At 36.2% G+C, this 19108-nt stretch overlaps 1 long non-coding RNA gene across 1 annotated transcript in view; it reads right to left on the bottom strand.

Moving 5' to 3' along the window:
* LOC146758877 (uncharacterized) overlaps positions 1-14824 on the bottom strand; it is a 30902-nt gene extending 16078 nt beyond the window's left edge. The window contains exon 1 of the long non-coding RNA XR_014933602.1: positions 14693-14824. This is a non-coding gene — a long non-coding RNA (uncharacterized LOC146758877). The remainder of the gene's footprint in view (positions 1-14692) is intronic.
* Between the last annotated feature and the right edge of the window lie 4284 nt (positions 14825-19108).

Below are 19108 nucleotides of genomic sequence, written 5' to 3'. Positions count from 1 at the left end.
GAGCTTATGATGAGAAAAATCATATGGCAAAATAACTACTAATTAAAAAAAAAAAAAGATTATATTGTGCTATGCACTCTATTTTCAGGGGGAGTGAAGTTTTATTTTCCACAGACATTTTGCTTGCTGAAGGAAGGATCAGAGCATCATACTGGAGAGGGGTCGAAATTCACAACTTCAGCTGTTAAGCCCCAGAAGCCCTCCAGAGGTTTTTCTCCCTTACCCAGACAAAAAGCACACCCTTCCATGTTGTTAACCTGCAGATTTTAAATTCCTGCTGCCATACTCCAGAAAGTCTGCAGATGACACAGAAGATCATCTGGGTCACAAGTCTTCCTGTTGAGCTGTAGCCTTTTTCAGATTACATCATTTGGAAAACAAGTCCAAACTCTTTGTCTGAGCCTCATAGATGCCCTGCAGCATACAAGATTTAGACAGCTGCCCAACTAGCAAGGTACTAAACCTGCTGACACTCCTGAGTCCATTCTAACAGAAGCACAGCTATCAGGGGTCAGAAGGAAAGAACAGAATAAAATACCTAATAACAAAATCAGGTGTCAAAGACTAACCAAACACACTCAGAGCCATTCTCTCCTCCCTGAAACCAATGTTTTTTCAGCTAAAAATTTGTCAAGTTGTAATTCTAAACTTCTTCAACTCTGCTTAATGTTGGAAGAAATATTTTATTATCCAAGTGAGAAAAAGAATGCAAACATGGAATTACTGTAGTTGCTCTACTGCATGTAAGATATTAAAAACCCTGAAATAGGAAGAGACCAGAAAGGAAATGGAAAAACAGGATTTAATGAAAACTAGGTTTGCAAGGGAACATTCATTTTCCTGACCTACTGAATATTAAAAAAAACAAAACAAAAAAAAAACCAAACAACAACAACAACAAAAAAACCCTACTCATTAAAGTACTTAAAATGAGAATCAGTACAAAAAAAAAAAGGAGGAAGGCAGGAGAACTATCTGGAAAAGATGCAAGAGTGGTCTGATAAGGCTAAACTTCCCTGTGATAGCAAGGATTTAGACTTAATGACCCAGAGGACTTTATTCCTGTCTTGTTCTTTATGTCCCTACAATAATTGGAAACTACTACACATCTGTGGGATGACTTTCAGGTAAATATAGAGTACATGTGCAGACATATTAAAAAGTAAGAGCATGTAGTGCCATCTAAACTATGATTGGGACTACATTAATCCTTTTTCCAAAGGCTGCATATGAAAGAAAAGATAGGCACTTGCATTTTTATGACTGTGATACATCACTTAGTGAATAATGACTGCAAATAAATATCCCATCCATGGAATTTTAATCTTCCTCCCATTTAAAGTTTATAAGGGTACTGATACCAACAGATTTATATTCCCCACTCAGCCAGCTTCATCAAATGACAAATCCTGGTATTCAAATGCATTAAATGATAATTAGTCAGTCTTCTTCTAATCTGATGGTTAATATATCATGTCAGAGGCCCTCTTACAAGGAAGACTGAATTGAAATTTCATCTATAACATTAATTTAATGCATTACAATAATGAGTCCCAATCCCAGCCCTGAAGCTTGAAGGAAGCTTGGATATGGAAACATACCTGTGCCCAAGCTTTCTACCTCAAGCCACCCACTATACCTTAGGCCAAACCACAATCTATACATCAATCTCCCTCTGAAACTGGGAGAAACTAAGATTTTACAAAAAATGGATAATGATATTAATTAAATGATCTTAATGTGAGGATGCACTTGAGAGATATAACCAGTAATGAGATGGGTAGAAATTCCCAAGAGAGAAATTCTAGGAATGATCAGTTACCTGCACACAAATTATCAGTGCTGTAAATATGATAGAGCTTATTCATTAGTTTCTCTCTGCATCTCTACAGAACAGGAACAGAAGCCTCCTGTGTGTCTTCATTCATACCTGCCAGCTCTACAGAGATGTGTCAGACAAACCAGGGCATCCAAGCTGGCACCTGATATCTGCGTTCAAGCACCTGATCACTTATTCCACTTTTTCTTCTCTTATAGGCACAGGTTCTCCCAAGCTGGAAGATTTTGTGGCAACAGATTTCTTTAAAGGTTAGTGGATGCCAGTAGCATCATATTTGGAGCTCAGCTGGTGAACAAAGCCACCTTCTGGGAGTTATTAAACCAGTTTCCAGAACCACAGAATTTTTGTATGCTGGCCACTTTGGCTTTTCTCAAGTAGTTTTTTTGTTTGATTTTGTTTGTTCTTTTTTTTTCCCCAAAACACTTCAAGCAAGTTATCACATGCACCAGAAGCAGCTAAAAAACGACTGTGGATTTAAAAGTTATTTTCCCTTCAGAACACAGTCCAATATTGCCATCATGTCTGTAAACAGAAAAACAGCATGATGGTACCAGAGAGGTATAGAACACCATCTGAGCACTAACCATCAAACTATAAAGCTAACATTCTCTTCTGGGATAACAAAAGCACAGGGAGATTTTGCTAACCATATCCATGTGCAGCACAGATACAATCAATCATTTCAGATGATAACTATCAAATTGAATGTAACTGACAGTCATTAACACCACTTATGGATGAGTCTCTAAGGAAAGATAATTTTGTGCTGTCCTTCAGCTTTCTGGGAGACAATTCATGCAAGAGACAGTTGCACATCTGACATCCCCTCCCTGCCAACTCTAATTACTTATTTTTTCTTGAGCTACACCCTTGTAGCTGAGCTTTATAGGTCTCTTGCTGTGTTCCTGCCCTTTAACTGGGTCTAACTGGGATGGCTAACCCTTTACCAGATTATTGTATTTGAGAGCGGAACAAAATTTTTGTCCCATTAAAAGTTAATCAGGCTGTTGTAGTAAGAGCATGTAACAGCTTGCAGTCTCAGATCCAGTGGTATCTAAGTTCATACACAAAATAATGAAACTCATGGCATGGAGTCAACTCCCTTCCCTCATCAGTTGATTTCTCCATGATTATTCAGCTTTGACTCGCTTACGTGTTGGACAGTGATAGGAAAAATGACATGCTGAAAAATGAATTATTTACTGTTACTGGGTTATGACTTAAGATAAGTACAAATGACTGTGCTAGTCAGAACATGCTTTCTGTCTTAAACAACTTCCAAAAATTAAAAAAAAAATAAAAAAAAAATCTATTTTGCTAAATTATTGATAGGAGATAATGTTCACTCAAAGATGACAGACTGGTAAATATACATATAGATATAACTTCAAGTGTACTGTTCTAATGTAAAGTAAAATATAAAATAACATTATAACACAGTTAATTTTTCTTCCAAAGAATATTCTGAAGTGCTTCACAGACTAGAATAATATAATCATTAAATTAGAAAGCTTACAATGGAAAAGACAAAATATAGAATTAAGAGGTTTAGACAAGTGAGAAAAACTGCTGTCCAATGAAAGTTTAAAAGATACAGCAAGTCAATGAGGCAGAGGCTCCAAAAGACTGTTCCAGATGGTAGCGTCTTTAGAGGGATAGTTTTACAGCAAAGGCACAGTTGTGGGATAGCACACTGAAGATATGGTTGTCTAGTCTAGTAATAGGAGCAGAGAAGATGGAAGCAAATAGAATAGAAGAAGACAAAGTAGTATGCAATGCACACAGATGTCTCAGAACTCTTCATTTTCTACCCTGTGTTCAGTAGTGAAACCATGAGGACTAGCACTGTAGCGCTCTTTATGCTGTTACACCCACTCTTTTCTTGAATTGCCTTACAAACTGCTTTATTTCACCATTTTTTGGACACAATGCAAACGTGCAAATCAGTTGCATTGTCCAGAATTATAAATCAGATACCACCAGCAATAATGTCCATAACAGGTTCTGCTGGAGGAGATGACAAATGCAAAAACATTTTCAACTATACCTTAAACCGAATAAAAGAAGAAAAAAATATATATACTTGAAAAATAAAGGCATAAAACCATAAATTTTCTGAACTGCATGAGCAGCATCATTTGGAAAATTGCACAGTGAAGTGTGAGTATCTTCAGTTATAGTTGTTCTGATGGATCACATTGGGCTATATGAAGGGGGTGGGGAAGGAATTAAAAAATGCCATTAAATATTGATTTTTCTTTATATAGTACTGCCTTTCTAAAATAATTCCAAAATTAAAACCCTACAGTCTCTATCAACATCTTAGTAATGTAGGCTGGTGCTTTTTCATAACCAAATAGCACAAACAGAAGCAAACAAAACAAGGAGGTAAAACAAACAGATCTATTTTTATGTCACAGTAGAACACTGTCTCAACAGAACAGAGTATAGCTCGCTGCCTAGCTTTAACTATGGCAGGAAACTGAACTACCCCTACCTTTAATTTCCAATAAAAATTATTTTGCTTTGCATAAGTCAAGGGGAAAAAGAGGTGAATTGCTGTGAAATACACAGCTAGACAATGCAGTGTTTAAGAAGATTCCTTTGTATTTAAATGGAATGAGCTTACTGTAAATCATAAGCTTAAAAGTTTTAAAGTTGTAATTGGATCAGCAGAGCTCTGACAGGTTTCAGGTTTTATAGCAGCTGTGGATCTAAAAGAATGGATTTCTTAAAGAGGCACATAAGAGACAAGCAACAGAAAAGATCCAGTCTGGGATATATTTTCAAAGGAATTTCAAACAGACTATCAATCCCTTAATGCTCTTTCTGTATTATCAGTAAACAGTTTAAATTTCAGAATGCAACATACCCTACTTTGCCAGCTTATTCTCACTGCACCTAAGACCCCATTATTTGACAGATGACTAAGGACTTAGCTGATTGTCTGCAGCATTTGATATACAATCTTGACAAGCATAGTCTATTAAATTAGAAGCATGCCAGCTGAAGTGAGTGACAGAGATATTCAGAGACACAATTAAAGAAGTGAATAAAAAACAAATAGCAAGGTTTTCACCTACGTGTCTTACACGCAGTTGACTTTTAGAAAGACTATTATCTTTCAAAGAGAATTATTATATCTCATAAAGAAGTTAGGAGTATGTTGTAACCTTAGTTGGCAATTAAGATTCCACAGAGTGACATGGTGAATTTCATAGCAGATGCCCTTAAAATCCATTTATCTAAGTCCGAATGACTTTCACTAGGACTTAGATACCCAAGTCACTGAGGTGCTTACGAAAAACAAACTCAAAAGCACTCCAGATAAAACTCTAGGCACTTTTTCAATAGACAAAGTGATATTTTTCTGTTACTGAAATATAAAATGCTATAAAATGTCTCTCTGAATAACAGCACTAGCGAATGCCTGTGCTGAGACTTTCTAAATAAAGGGTCGAAACTTGAGATGTTACCTTGCTGCAACTTTTTGAAGCAATCTCTTTAAGGACTAGAGAGCCTTTGTATCCTGTAATATCAGTAACAACCATAATAAGTTAGATCTTCTTCTCCTGTATACACCTGTATATATGAGGTGAATCAGATCCCAGCTATCAACATTCAAGGCATGCAAAGGGCACAAACAAAGGAAGGCCGCCTGTCATGCTGAAAAGAAAAAATGCTGCTGGAGAGAATTTTATAAAGTGGTAATTGCTAAAGTAGCAAGAGAGAAAATGCAGTATATATGTTTAAAATACAAGCAGAAGAATAACCTGGGCAAGAAGTCCTTCAACAGGAAATTATGTTAGATCAAGGACTGAGTTACCTTTCCAGTTTATAGAGTAACTAGCTTTACCACAAAGCAAATATATTAAGTAATTGACAATCCAATACAGCTTTGAACTTATCTTCATCCTGTTGTTTTATGGGGAGGAAGGAGAGATAGTTCATAATTAAGCATTTTTAAAAGCCTGAGCATTTGTAGAACCATAGAATGCTTTGGGTTGGAAGGGGCCATTTAGTACTGGTGTCTGTTGGCAGTGACATTCCACCCCAGCTCAGGTTGACCAGGGTCTCATGTGTCCATGGCCTTGGGCACCTCCAGGAATGGGGCACCCAGAGCTTTGGGCAGCAGTGCCAGAGCCTCACTGTCCTCTGAGTACGGAATTTCCTCTCATCATCTAATCTAAATAGATGTGTTGCCTATTATTTTCATTATACAACATTTTCAGGACACACAGAAGTCTCTCTCTGTAAGTTTCCCTCATGTTTAATGATCTGTATGTTAGTAAGACCAATGATGACATTAGAAGTATTTCTGCAAAATAAATAAATAAATAGATAATAATGCAGAAAATACATTTTATTTTGATGAAACTGCTATAGCACAGAAAATCTGTGTTTGCTTTTGCAATCTGTGCTCCAGGCAAGCTAGACTTCAGCCAGTTTTGGTGTGGGAAACATGCAACTACATGATTTCACCAGTGGAAATAAGGTAATAATTTTTTCTTCTCAGCATATTTTATCACCATTTACTTCAGTACACAGGATACTAATGCTTTTATCCAACTTTCAGTCAGGAGCTTAAAACTGGACAGCAGAAATCATGCGTAGATTATGTTTTTGCTTTCTGGCTATGGACAGCAGCACTCAAAGTTACAAGAAAATCAAAGGTGGTCTCTGAATTAAGATTCCAATTCCTCCCTTTCAGTAGCTTATCTCTAATTTTTCTGATCTCATTGGAATTTCCTCTTCTCCTTCCTAAATTTATCAAAAGGCTGAAAAGAGGTGATACCTCAAGTTCATTTCATTTTGATGTCCTAATGTTGAGTAGTAATCAAACATGACTGTCTATATTCAGCCAATGGTATCTAAGTGGTTTGTGACCAACCAGACCAGGTGGGGCCCATCTTTTAAGGCCTGGCAATTTTAGTCTGACTGATCTGGACTGACTGGCAAGCGTTTACATTTAGCTGAATGAGTCCTTTATACATTTTATGTAGACCATTCCATGAAGAGCATTTTATGTATTTAAATTCCTAGAAATCAGACAATAATGAGGAACAAGACCGATAGTGTATTTGCATGATTCATATTATTTGATTTCATTTCATTTTCAGTGAGTAAGTGTTCTATAGTCAAGTTATTGGTTTTATGGACTTGATAAGATATAATGTTGCATAGTCATCCTTCATTACTCTAAGGAAGCCTGAAACACACTTCATTGGCTTACGAATTAAAAATATATGAAGGCAGCCATGGTAACTGTGGCCATGCACATGCTAGTAGTCTTCTCAGATAAGATAAAACAAGACTTAGTTTGCATTTCAGTGAAAGAGCTGCAAGTTATATTATGAGTGAGGTAGGGAATAAGCTGCAATGCGGCTTTAAAATGTAAAACGCAAGTTGAGCACATGCATGAAATCTTCAGAGTTATTATCAAAGCTAAAAGTAAGAACTTTGGTGTAAAATGCACCATAAATATGATAGTGGTATTTCTGAAGCAACACATCTTTAGCAAAATCATAACAGGCGCATGTAGGACAAGGCAGTAAGGTAATCTGAGTAAGGTAGTCTGAATCATGACTGCTACAGCACAGATATTATATTCATGTATTTTCTTATTAGAGTTCACAAAATATTGAACTGCACTTGTTCTATTTCAGTTACAATATTGAGAAACTATCCAAATATAAAAATATCAACCTCTGCTGTTATTAACACAATCAATTCAGATATGAGCTCAGATGTTGTTGTTAAGATTTTATTCCTAACTTTATTACATTCTACTACTATTTTTTCAGTCTTAAATAATTATAAGTATTAAGTTTATAAGAGTTGCTGATACTTGTAAAACAAAACAATGAAATCACATTAAACTGATAAACCTTGAAATTGCTGCGCCTGGGATAAGAATCTGAATAAAGGGCAATATTTTACAGTAAGCTGTACTGAATCCTTCAACTTGTGCATGCTTCTATTTTAGAGCCATCACTTCTTTGCACAATAGCTAGAATCATTGGGGATGTAGCCTTTGTGGGATTTTATTTTTTAATTAATTACTTCATTTATCTTGATGATCTTTTAGATTTAGTGAAGTAATCTATAAGAGTGTTATTTTAATGAAATTGCAGTGACTTATTATCATTCCACTGCCTAGAATTCCTTACCGCTAAGATTAAATAATCCACTAGAAATTTACAAGTTTGTTTGGCCAGTGTTTGAAGCAATGCCAGAATGCTGACACTCACTGATCAAGTGCATTTCTTACACCAAATAGTCTCAAGTTTGTGATAGCTATGCATCACTACAGAATTCAGATTTATTTTTTTTTTTTGTTTTAACATTAACTTAATTTCCTTATAGGTGCAAGCTGTAGGACTCAATTTAAATACATGATTTTTTTTACTAACTATATACCATTTTATAATCCCTTTGCATTTTTAACTAATTTCATTAACTAGCTTTAAATATATATATATATATTCATTTCCCTGTAGCAGAAGCTGTGGATCTTCCAGACAGAAACTAATTTCCATCCTTGTTCACTAGCAGTAAGTTTCCCCATTTCACATACACTGAAGCTGGAGCCAATGGAACCTGACAGTGCAGTGCTCCAGCTCTGGTTCCAGTTCAGATAAACCAGCAAAGAATCTGATATCTCACAGTCAGTGCAGCTGCTGAAGCTCATAGAAGTCCTGCACTTAATATTTAACATTAAAACTCATTTGGTGAAACTAGTGTCCTACACACACACACGTGCCAGAAGGTTTGAGATGTTAACCTACTTGATTTGTCAGCACAATACCATCTCACAGACCAGACAATGCACATCTCCTTTCCCTTACCATCCATATTACAGCTGCTCTACCCTTTGGAGAAAAGGAGAACAGCAATTCCCTCCGAAACCCCTAGGAGTACTTGTTTTATTAATTGAGCAAAAGGTTTCATACCAAATTCACATATATTTCATGTACATCAGTACCACAAAGCACTGTATAAGTGTGGACAATCAGCCCTCAAGAGATAGTCTTAATATCATTTTAATGAGTGTATGGTTCAAATATATTTGTTTCTCATTTAGCCTCCTTGCCTGTTAGATATCATTACCATTCACTAAACTGCATTTTCAACCTCGAATCAAAAAGACACTTAAGGTGAGGTAGCTTCTTGAAAGGCCTTAGGCAAGAAGTATAAGCTTCTTAAATTGCAGTCATCTTAGATATATTCACAAGAAAAGAATATCAAGGAAATCTCGACCATGAAAAAACAAAGATCAGCAATTTAGACTACATATATATGTATATATATATATGTATATATATATATATATATATATGCCATTACTCTTTGATACATTATAAAAGACAATCTCACAGATAATTACTCAAAAGTTCTATATATTTCAGTCTCACACAGGTGGTTTAATCAGAAAAAACTGCTGAACCTAGATTCTACTGGGATTAACAGGGCAACTTGAATCTGCATCTATTTATTTAACGTGCTCTCATTGTGATCAGCTAGAGATGACATCAGGCACTGAGACTGGTGCAGCTTCGTTGCTCAAGACAGAATAAACAAGGAATTATGTTTGAAGCACTTTCTTTTTCTAGCAAACAAAGGCTTAGCAAAGTTCAAAAGTGTCACTGAATGCGGTTTGTAGAGTAATTGCAATGTTAATTTCAACACTGATTCCAACTTGTGATGGGATTAAGCACTCATCTTCATATTTCCCACCTAAGAATAATTCCTTTTAAATTCAACTTGATATGAAAGCAAGAAAAGACTGTGCACCAGTTGTCTAAAAGTTCCTGATTACATAGAAGTTCTCTGTCAAAATCTTTGCATCTCAGCAATGATGGCAAACAGCACATCATTAAGTTCCAAGTAGGAGCAGCTGGGAAAATTGAGGAGAAATCTTAAAGGTGAAATTTAACCAATAAATGAATGAGACCACATGGCATGCATGCCTGAAGGCACTTGGATTCAATTACTCACATTGCTTCCAGGTTTAATGCCTCTTTTTCCTAGTACAAGATTTCTGAGTCTAGTATAACACAGAAAACTATAAGACTGCAGATAAAGAAGACACAAAATTCCTTCCTTGATTGTGAACTTGAAAATGCAAACAGCAGTGCTAAAAAAAAATATTAATCACTTATTCTCCTTTTCAGTTTGCAGGCCCACTGATTGCTTTCAAATATCTTTGGTTTTCAGGAAGTTGGTATTTCATTACTCAGCCACTTTCAATACAAGATATTTTTTGTTAGGCATTTTATTAAACACAGTATTTCAGCATAAAAGTGAAATCATTTTGTCTTAAATTGATTTTAGTGCAGTATTTACACTGCTTATTTAGAATCAGAGGCTATAACTGCTAAAGAAATACATTTCTTTCTTTGTTCAGACTAACAGTGTAACATAATAAATGAAAGGAATACACTCTATGACACCCTAAACTGTTGTTTCATAATTTAAAAATAGAGATAGAATGCCATCTACTTGTTAGTTCCCAATATTGCTGGCAGAGCATAAAGAACTAGACTGCTTGGATTGCTACACTCTTTACTAAATGCTTTAGCTAATCTGTATCCAGAATTATGTGGGGGAAAGGCAGAGGTTGGAAGCAACCACAAAATTAGTATTCACCTGAACTCTTTGATGCATCAATAGTACAACACAGCAGAGCTCTCTCCCTTTCAAACGCTTTCATTCAACCCCAAATGTCATTTCAGAGCTAAGAAGTGCTCTCTGACATTTTGTTTTCTATAATCCAGATCTTGATCAGGAATTCACGTTACAGAAAGTATAGAAGTAGTAAGGATAATGATCAGAGATAGTCTTTGTACTACACTGCTCTCAAAAAGTCTCCAGAGACTTTGTAAGAACATAATGATTCCTGAAGTTTCAGGATGGGTGTTAGCAGCCGGGCACTACAGCAAAGATTTGTTAATCAAGTCAGGGGGACAGACAAAACAGACAGTTATCCCTGTTGTGCCAATGGTTTAATCACGGAACCCAACATCAAAAAATAGACCAGAAAAACCCAGAAAAAGAACTTATTAACTCCTATGAACAAAGGATGGCATATATTTAAATATATGAGCTTGGCTTACTAAAATCTGTAGTGGTTTTGTACCAGCTTTCTTTGTACCTCAGCATACACTTCATTTGTAATTTTGTTTTTGGACTAGCAGAAAAACCTCACTAACAAACCACAACCTGTTCCTGTGCAGAATTATTTTAGCTAGAACTGTAAGATCCCTGGACTGCTCTACATATATATATATATACACACACAATATATATTATATATATATATTATATAATATATATAATGAATAAAATGTGGTTTGTTGTTTTTTAATTAACCCCCCCACCCCACCCCCCCACACCAAATAATAATAATAAAAATTCCCTATGGCAAAGTAGCCATGGGCTACTAATTCATTGGAATTCCTGTTGGAAGGCAAAAATATTCCAGTGTGTCCCACCACAAAGTACAAGTCCTGATTGAAACTTCAAAGGCACTTCTACTCTTATTGTACCACAATAGCAATGAGCTTTATTAATTTTTAGGTAGACAGCATCTATGAGTGCATTTAAGCAAGTAAATCTCTGTGCATTCTCTGCATGTAAAATGGAAGCACCTGTAATTTCTGCAGTTCCACCTAAGTAGGTTAGGTCAGGTCAGTAGAAGCAATTAATATAAATGAAGAAGTAGTTCATAAAAGCAATTTAATTTGAATTAACAATTTATCTACTCCCAGACTTCACTACAGTCAAGAGGCTGCTACTTCTTTATATTAATATTTCTATTTATGTAGCATCCGTTTTAGAGAAGATGAATGTATGCAAGCATACTAGTATAGAAAATTTCAAGATGAACACCCAAGAGCCTATAATGCACATAAATAATAAAAATATCTGTCAGCAAAACATGTACGTTGCTGCCTCCATACAGATGAAGTCCTGAAAACATCAATTCTGAACTAGTTTCTGATAATCAAATGAGTTTTTTTATGTATTAATATTATTTAGCACACACACATATAATAAACAATTACAAATGCATTATTTCTTAAATATGTCTTAAATATGTCTCAAATTCTTTTCTAAGGCAATCTTCCTGAGTTACAATTTTGGAGCTACATTATGGAAAATGATTGAATTACATTAGAACAAGTGGAAACTCCAAAAATCTGAACTCAATGACCTTAATGGTTCAAACATTTTTTATATGCAACTTCAGTGAAGGGCAGAGTGTCAGCCCACCCCTGTGACTGAGAAAAGTGATAGAGGCAAAGGTATGTTTTGACTCTTTTTAGGTGACTACAGCTGATGCTGAGGTATCAGTCAGCAAAGTCTGAAACACAAAACAGCCCTCCATGCCCATTTACAACAGCAGGTACTGCCCACGCTTTATCTTTTTTGTTAGGAAAAAAAGTACCTACTGCACTGGAGTTGCTACTGCCCTTTACAATTCTAAAGTACTTTGCAAACAATTAATTAGTCACAATCATTTCAGGCTAGTAATTATCTTAATTTTGCTAAAAGAAAAAGAAATCAGTCACATGGAGAGTCTGAGAGACTCTCCGTGAAGCAGTATTGGTTCACTGTTTCATGCTCAAGCAAACATCCCCCTGCTATCACCCCTGCAATATGGGTTTGTTTTGTTTACTTTTTCCCTTCATAAACAATTCCTTTCTGGCTGGCAGACACAGAACAATTTGGAAATGCATTAAAAACTGGGCCCAGCACTAAAAATAGCAGCGTAACTTCATCTAGTTACCGAAAGGAATTAGATCTGTATACTGACAATGGGCAAAAAGCATTTTAGTGTTAGTTGAAATTGTATTACTAAAGAACACTAATCAGCAGTGGCTAAAGCCATGTCCTGCTGCAAGTAAGTTTTAAGTAGTAACATTTTAAATACCAGCTTTCCATAAGAACAGCTACTTTATTTTGACAGTTTTTAATGCTGGTGTGTAGTTTCTCATGAATCAGAAAGGTTTTCTTTCGGAAGCCACAAGGCAATTTCCTTATGAAAATTTCCTCTTTACTTGGAGAGCAAGTCCATTATACAAGATTATAGCTGGTCTGGATGAAGCCTGATGAAAATGAGGTATTTTCTTTCATTTTTGGGGACACAAGTATCTGGTCCTCTCTGTTTCACTAGATTTTGTAACCCGAACTTTTAGGCAAACCATTAGAAATAAGCATTATCACTTCACTTAACACATATTCCTTTATAGCACAGCACACATTTTTTTTTAGATATATCTGTTTCCAAAGTTGCTCAAGAAAGTGAACAGACACCAGCCTTCAGGATTATATCCACTACCTAAGAGAACAATATTTTTGTGTAACACATGAGGCAGTGAGAGAAGCTAAGCCTTATCTCTGAAGGTCCTTTTGACAATGTCCATCAATTTGGACCTTCCATCTTCTGTGGAGATGTTCTCCACATCCTGCAGCGACAAACAAGCTTCTATTCCTCCTACTTTATGCAAGAACAGACAGAAACCAGCTCTGCTACCTTGCCGGCGGGTGTCATTCTTTTCCCTCTATTGTTGTGCCACAGAATTCTCTGTGTTATTGGATGGGGAAAAAAATGGAAAAAAGTGGGTTAGGAAATAGGTTTAATAAATTTGTCATGTTTCAGCAACCCTTGTGTTCCAGCGGGCTTATAGAGTTGTTCATTCCATTGCCACATAAATGTCATGTTAACCATCATAATATTCTTGTTATCATGCTCACAATGCTTTCTTGTCTTCATCTCATGGATGTTAGGCAAGTAAAATGACCCTTATAGTACAAACATCATTATAACAATTTCATGTGAAAGTTCTATGAGATATTTTTAGTATATTTCAGAATTGTGTCATTTGGAATGAAAACCAATGGTAAAGTGATGCTAACACATTCTTCAGTAGGAAGAAAAGGCAATCTCTTTTTCTCTAATTACTGCAGCACAGATTATTCTGAAACATATTTAACAGCTTAAAATTCCAGTGAGGCTTATACATTTGGAAAGCATTGCAAGGACCAAAGCAGAACTTGTTGTCTTACAGATGACATATTCTGCACCAGGCAAAAAAATGTTTTGAATTTCTATAGATCTTTGAGTCTAGTCCTTACTTCGAAATTCTAGCTGATTAGGCAGTTCACAGCAGAGGGGCAGAACCTGTACAATCTTATTACTGTGCTAACACGAGGAACTGTTTTTCTAAATTAACATATGTAATATCAGAGGCAAGAGTCAGTATTTAGTCACTTGTTTTCTGTTTATAAGATCTATAGAGTTTGTGCATTGGAAAACTTCTACGATTGAGTCTTAACTTAGGCATGTCCGGTAGAAGGAAAGGATTAATAAACTATATGAAACAGTAATAAGTAAATAGGGATAATTTGAACAGAGTAAGATGAAAGTGTAGCAAACTGCTCTAGGAGACTGGAGATGAAGTTTACTGTCTTGACTCATATAAGGCAGGAAGGGTGATGTGTATGCAGGACTTTAGAGGATGAGTGATTTATAGAATGTCTTCTCTTTTAACATGATTCCTTGCCTTTTGCATCTGCAGCCCACAGAACTTCTAAACATTCTGCTTTCTCCATTTAGTTAATAAGACCGTAACAGTTTCCAAATGATTAATACCACCTTTGTACAGATACAAATAAATAAGTTGCAAGTAATAGTGTATTGAGAATCCTGAAATGTAGTTAGCTACAAACACGCTTTTTTATCAGTAAATCTCAAACTATACAGTAAACAGAAATAAAGGACAAAGCACGACCACGCAACATCATTACTCAAGAAAGAAATGATACATTTATACCCTCATTACTCACATTTTATAGTTGTGGATGCTGAAATACAGAGAAAGTGGCAGTGCAAGGTCACTCTGGCAGAGCTTGGAACAAAAGTCAGACATCTCATTCTCTAGAAAAGCATTCTGCTGTTTCATAAATTGCTTTTCTCCTTAAAAAAAAAAAAAAAAAAAAAAAGGAAAGAAAAAAAAAAAAGATAAAGATCACAACACTGAAGTTATAGAAAAGGCCCTGAGTGACACACAGATAACTAAGGACTTAAGATAAGCTGCATTTCTGAGTCTCATTTGCAACAATACCATTTGTTGACTTCAATAAACCATATGCAGAAATAACATCAGTGCTAACAGAAGAGCCTAAAAATCTTAAAAGCAATATCCTGGTCACTCTGAACTCAGTGATAAAATTTCCTTTGTGACTAAAATTTTATTCACAATACTGCCTTTGAACGTCTGTATCTTGTAAATTATCTCATCTGAAAGCAAACTGCTGCCAACAAATCTGTCTATTCACTCCAGTGAAATCTAAATCTACTTTTGAATGAAGGAGAGTGAAAAAGGCAGAATATTATGTCTCTTCAGCTAGGTTTTTGTGAGGACTCACTAATGATTTCTCTCTTTTCCAGCATGCCTCAAGCAAAGCAGTGAAAACATCACACATTTAATATGCCACTGATACATCAAGCAATGTCACTGGAGAAAGAAAGGCAAAAGGAGAAAGGGATGTTTACTTCAAACCAAAGTACAACAAAAAAAAAACATTCTTCTGTAGAAGAAATTCTTTTTGAGCTGTGGCATCACCATAATAAATCACTCTTGGATTCTGCAATGCCATGAGCTGCTCACTGCGAGAAATGACCAAGAATCCATTCACTGAATCTGTCCAGACTTCTAATACAGCAAAATGCATTGAAAACATCACTCATGCTAATTTTCTACAAGCCAAAACATGCTGTGGTACAGCAATTAGTGATTTCTTGCAGAATCAAGAAATCACTAGAACTTAGCATCTACCACCAAAAATGACATCACTCCTGGTTGGTATTGTTCTGACTTAGCAGTCCCTTGAGCAAACAGGGGACTTGATGACAGCACTATCTGTGTACATATGCAAATTACCCTGGGTCTTGTGTGTAGATGGGGCCAGAGAGGTGATGGGAACCTTTGGGTGTCCCTAATAGATTATACATGCAGATTTGTTTTGGGAATGATCTATCTTTCCTTCCTAACATTCCCATCTTCAAATAAATAAGATCTACCTGCTAGAGAACCTTCAATGAAGTGAAATGTTGCAGACAGGAATGTTTTTAAATCAGCTTGGAAACCTGCAAGCTAGCACACCAGTACGCATAAATACTTGTGTGTTTAGCAAGCTTCTCTACTCTGCTATCATTTAACAAATCTCTGCCTAAAAATAGTTCTAGTCAACATAAGTAAGAATTTCCAGGTCTCTTATTATTACTTCTACTCTTTGCTGAACTCCCTCTGCATTTATATTTTTGTCTGCTGGTAACATGTCCAGAAATGAATGCAGTCTCCCAATTGGCCTTTTCTTTAAAGATAAACACTGACCTGATCTGTTACATCTTACAGATGTTAGTAAAACTCAGAATGGTGGTAGTACTTTCTGGAGCCAAATTACACTGCAGAACTTGCACATTTTCCAAAATAAGGATCATTTCTAGTTTTGCTGCCCTTAGCTACCTTCGGCAGTATTTTAGCCTGCAGATTGATCAACACAAAGCCAGGTGCTTACTTGCAAAGCAAGGTCCTTAACAACATAAGCATCAGAGAATCTGAAACTTTCAAGCACTTTATTCATGTTATTTCTTTGTCCTTGCAGCAGCTGAGGTTGTTCAGGGAGTGGAAGAACACAACTCCATAAACTGAGAAGGGAATGTCATCCAGTCCAAATATTCTGGATTTGTTTCTTTGCTTGCATGTACTGGGAATACTGAATTATATTACAGTTTTATTGGCAGCTGTTTTGCTTTGTACTTACAATGACCTAGATTGCAAGTGTCCAATCTGTCTGCAAAGCAGTTGAAACATAGCTGCACTTTCCCAGAAGAAGACTTGGGGAATCGTCTGGCAGGGACAAACAGTACACCATGAGCACATACCTCTTCTAATCCTCCCAGCTCCTACAGAACTAGAGAACAAAATATTATGAGAGTGTGCCTAAAGTTAGAACTTGAAAGAAAAAAAGAGAAGAGAAAAAGAAAAAAAAAAAAGAAAGAAAAAAAAAAGCAATTTAACTGCTTTTCTCTCAAGATTTTGTAAGCACAGGCATAGCTGCAAAGACTGAAACAAGTTTATATTTTTAAGATGAAGAAAGAGACTGCCAGTGTGAAAAAGTCGATGGAATTATAACTAGTATTGAACTTCTTAGCTGCTTCTCTTTCTCAGTCTTTTGGTGCTGATGTGTTTCAAACCTGAGAGACAATTTAGATGACTTTTGTGCATGTTTCAGGACAGCTTTTGAAAATGTAAAGTATCTACTAGTCTTTCCCTTCCTAGTCTTCACTTTCAGAAGGAATGAAGAAAGCTTTAGTGAGTAACATGCTCTGCTACAGAACAGCAATGCCACCATCTCTGGCTCTGAACCAGGAATGCATTGTATCACCTTACATAAGCATTGTGTTCATTAACAGATTGAGAAAGACAATGTCAAACCCAAGAACAACTCTGACAATAAAATTGCAGCATCATTCTATTATTAGCACCACAATCAGTCAAATGCTGAAAGATTTTTAAAGGAATTTTGGGATCAGTATTGTGTCAGCAATTTACTAATGATGGCAATTCATGGTCACTTCAATCACACATTAAAGTTTTCATTCTGAAAGTAAAATATTTGTTCTTGTTCTTATACCCCTTTCTCTTCTCCTGTCAGCCACTCTAGCTTCACATTTATTATTAAGTACAGAAAAAAGCATCACTTTTCCCGTGATCCAAGTCCCTCTACACGAAAGACATTTGTATAAAAGGGAAAGCACAATGGACAGCCTTCTAATTTCATTTCAGTCGTATTGGAAAAAGTGTAGTAATTAGCCCTGCTAAAATAACGTTGTCTTACTTGACTTGTTGATTCAGAGATGGACATTTTGTGCCCTTCTATTTCACTGTAACTGGAAATTACTTTTGTTGCAAGGTCGGCCAAATATATATTCAGAAAACTAAATCTGATCATACAAACATACGAAGTGAGCTCAGCACACATTAGTATAACCTGGTCCCATTGACCCAACTCCAACAACACACACACATGCGCCATCTCCTGGTCACCTCTTATAACTACATGCACAAATAATGAGCCTTGGATTTTCATTTTGAATGCCTCATTCAACAAACACAGTTCAAACAGAAATATAACTGTTTGTTTCTTTTACACATGAACAGTGATGCTCAGCTGGTTAATAATTGCTTTTTTGTGTGTGGATCATTTATCTGATCACTGTCATTCCCAACAGGAGAAAAAGAATCTTTCCTGATGGATAAAGTTTCTACCCAAGGGGCAGATGCAAAGGCTCCTGTGACTACTTAATAACTTCAACTGATGACTGGCACAGCCGTTAGTGAAAGCTTCAGAGCCCAATCTCCCCCAGTGGATGCTTTAATATTAGGCTAGTAAATCAGGCTTATTTTTGCTGTATTTTTCCGTGGCGTACACACACACACACACACACGAAAGATGAGAATAATAACTCATTTGGTCTCTCTCTCACCTAAGGATTCTCCCTCCAAGAGCAGCCTACAGCTTTCTGAAGAGAGTTAATCTCATCAGATAGAGGAGCTAAACAAAGATATTGCATACCTCAAAAACTGCTCAGTCTCCTGTTAGAAAGGGGGAATTGCCCTCAAGAAGGTCTGAAATGAGCTTCTGTCTCCTGTGTGCTGGCTAACTAACCATCAGGCACCTCATAAGCAAGCTACTGGAATCTTATCTGTTATTAGTGAAATCTGGTATGGTCTTGTTTTGGAAATCCTATCAGATCAAGACCTCTTTGTGAATATATACATATTCAATCTGTGAAGCCTGGGGCAACTCATGATCTTGTCTCTGTCTTTTCTAGTGTTCCAAAATCAAGAAGATTGTCAAGTGTAGGAACCAAATTTCAGTACCCAGAGGACTCCAAGTGTGGTTTCTGAGGCATGAAGGAATTTCAGGCATATATATTTAAAGTAATTTGTCTGAAGTCAGGGAGAAACGTATCATAATCTTAAATTTAAGAAATCAAAGACAGCTGGGATTTATGCATTTGCATTCCAACACGGATGGAACCATAAAAAACTCCAAGCTAGATTTCTGAAAAGATCAAAAGGAATTAGGTCCAAATTATCCCCTACAGATTTTGGCGACAGAATCCGATAACTTCTATGAGCAGGAAAAGAAAGAATAAGGCAACAAGACTAAAGGCAGATGTTATGCTATGAA

This window comes from Coturnix japonica, chromosome 12 (assembly GCF_054131305.1).
Source record: "Coturnix japonica strain WE chromosome 12, WE-NBRP24, whole genome shotgun sequence".
NCBI lineage: Eukaryota > Metazoa > Chordata > Aves > Galliformes > Phasianidae > Coturnix > Coturnix japonica.
This window is presented reverse-complemented; position numbering and strand designations above follow the sequence as displayed.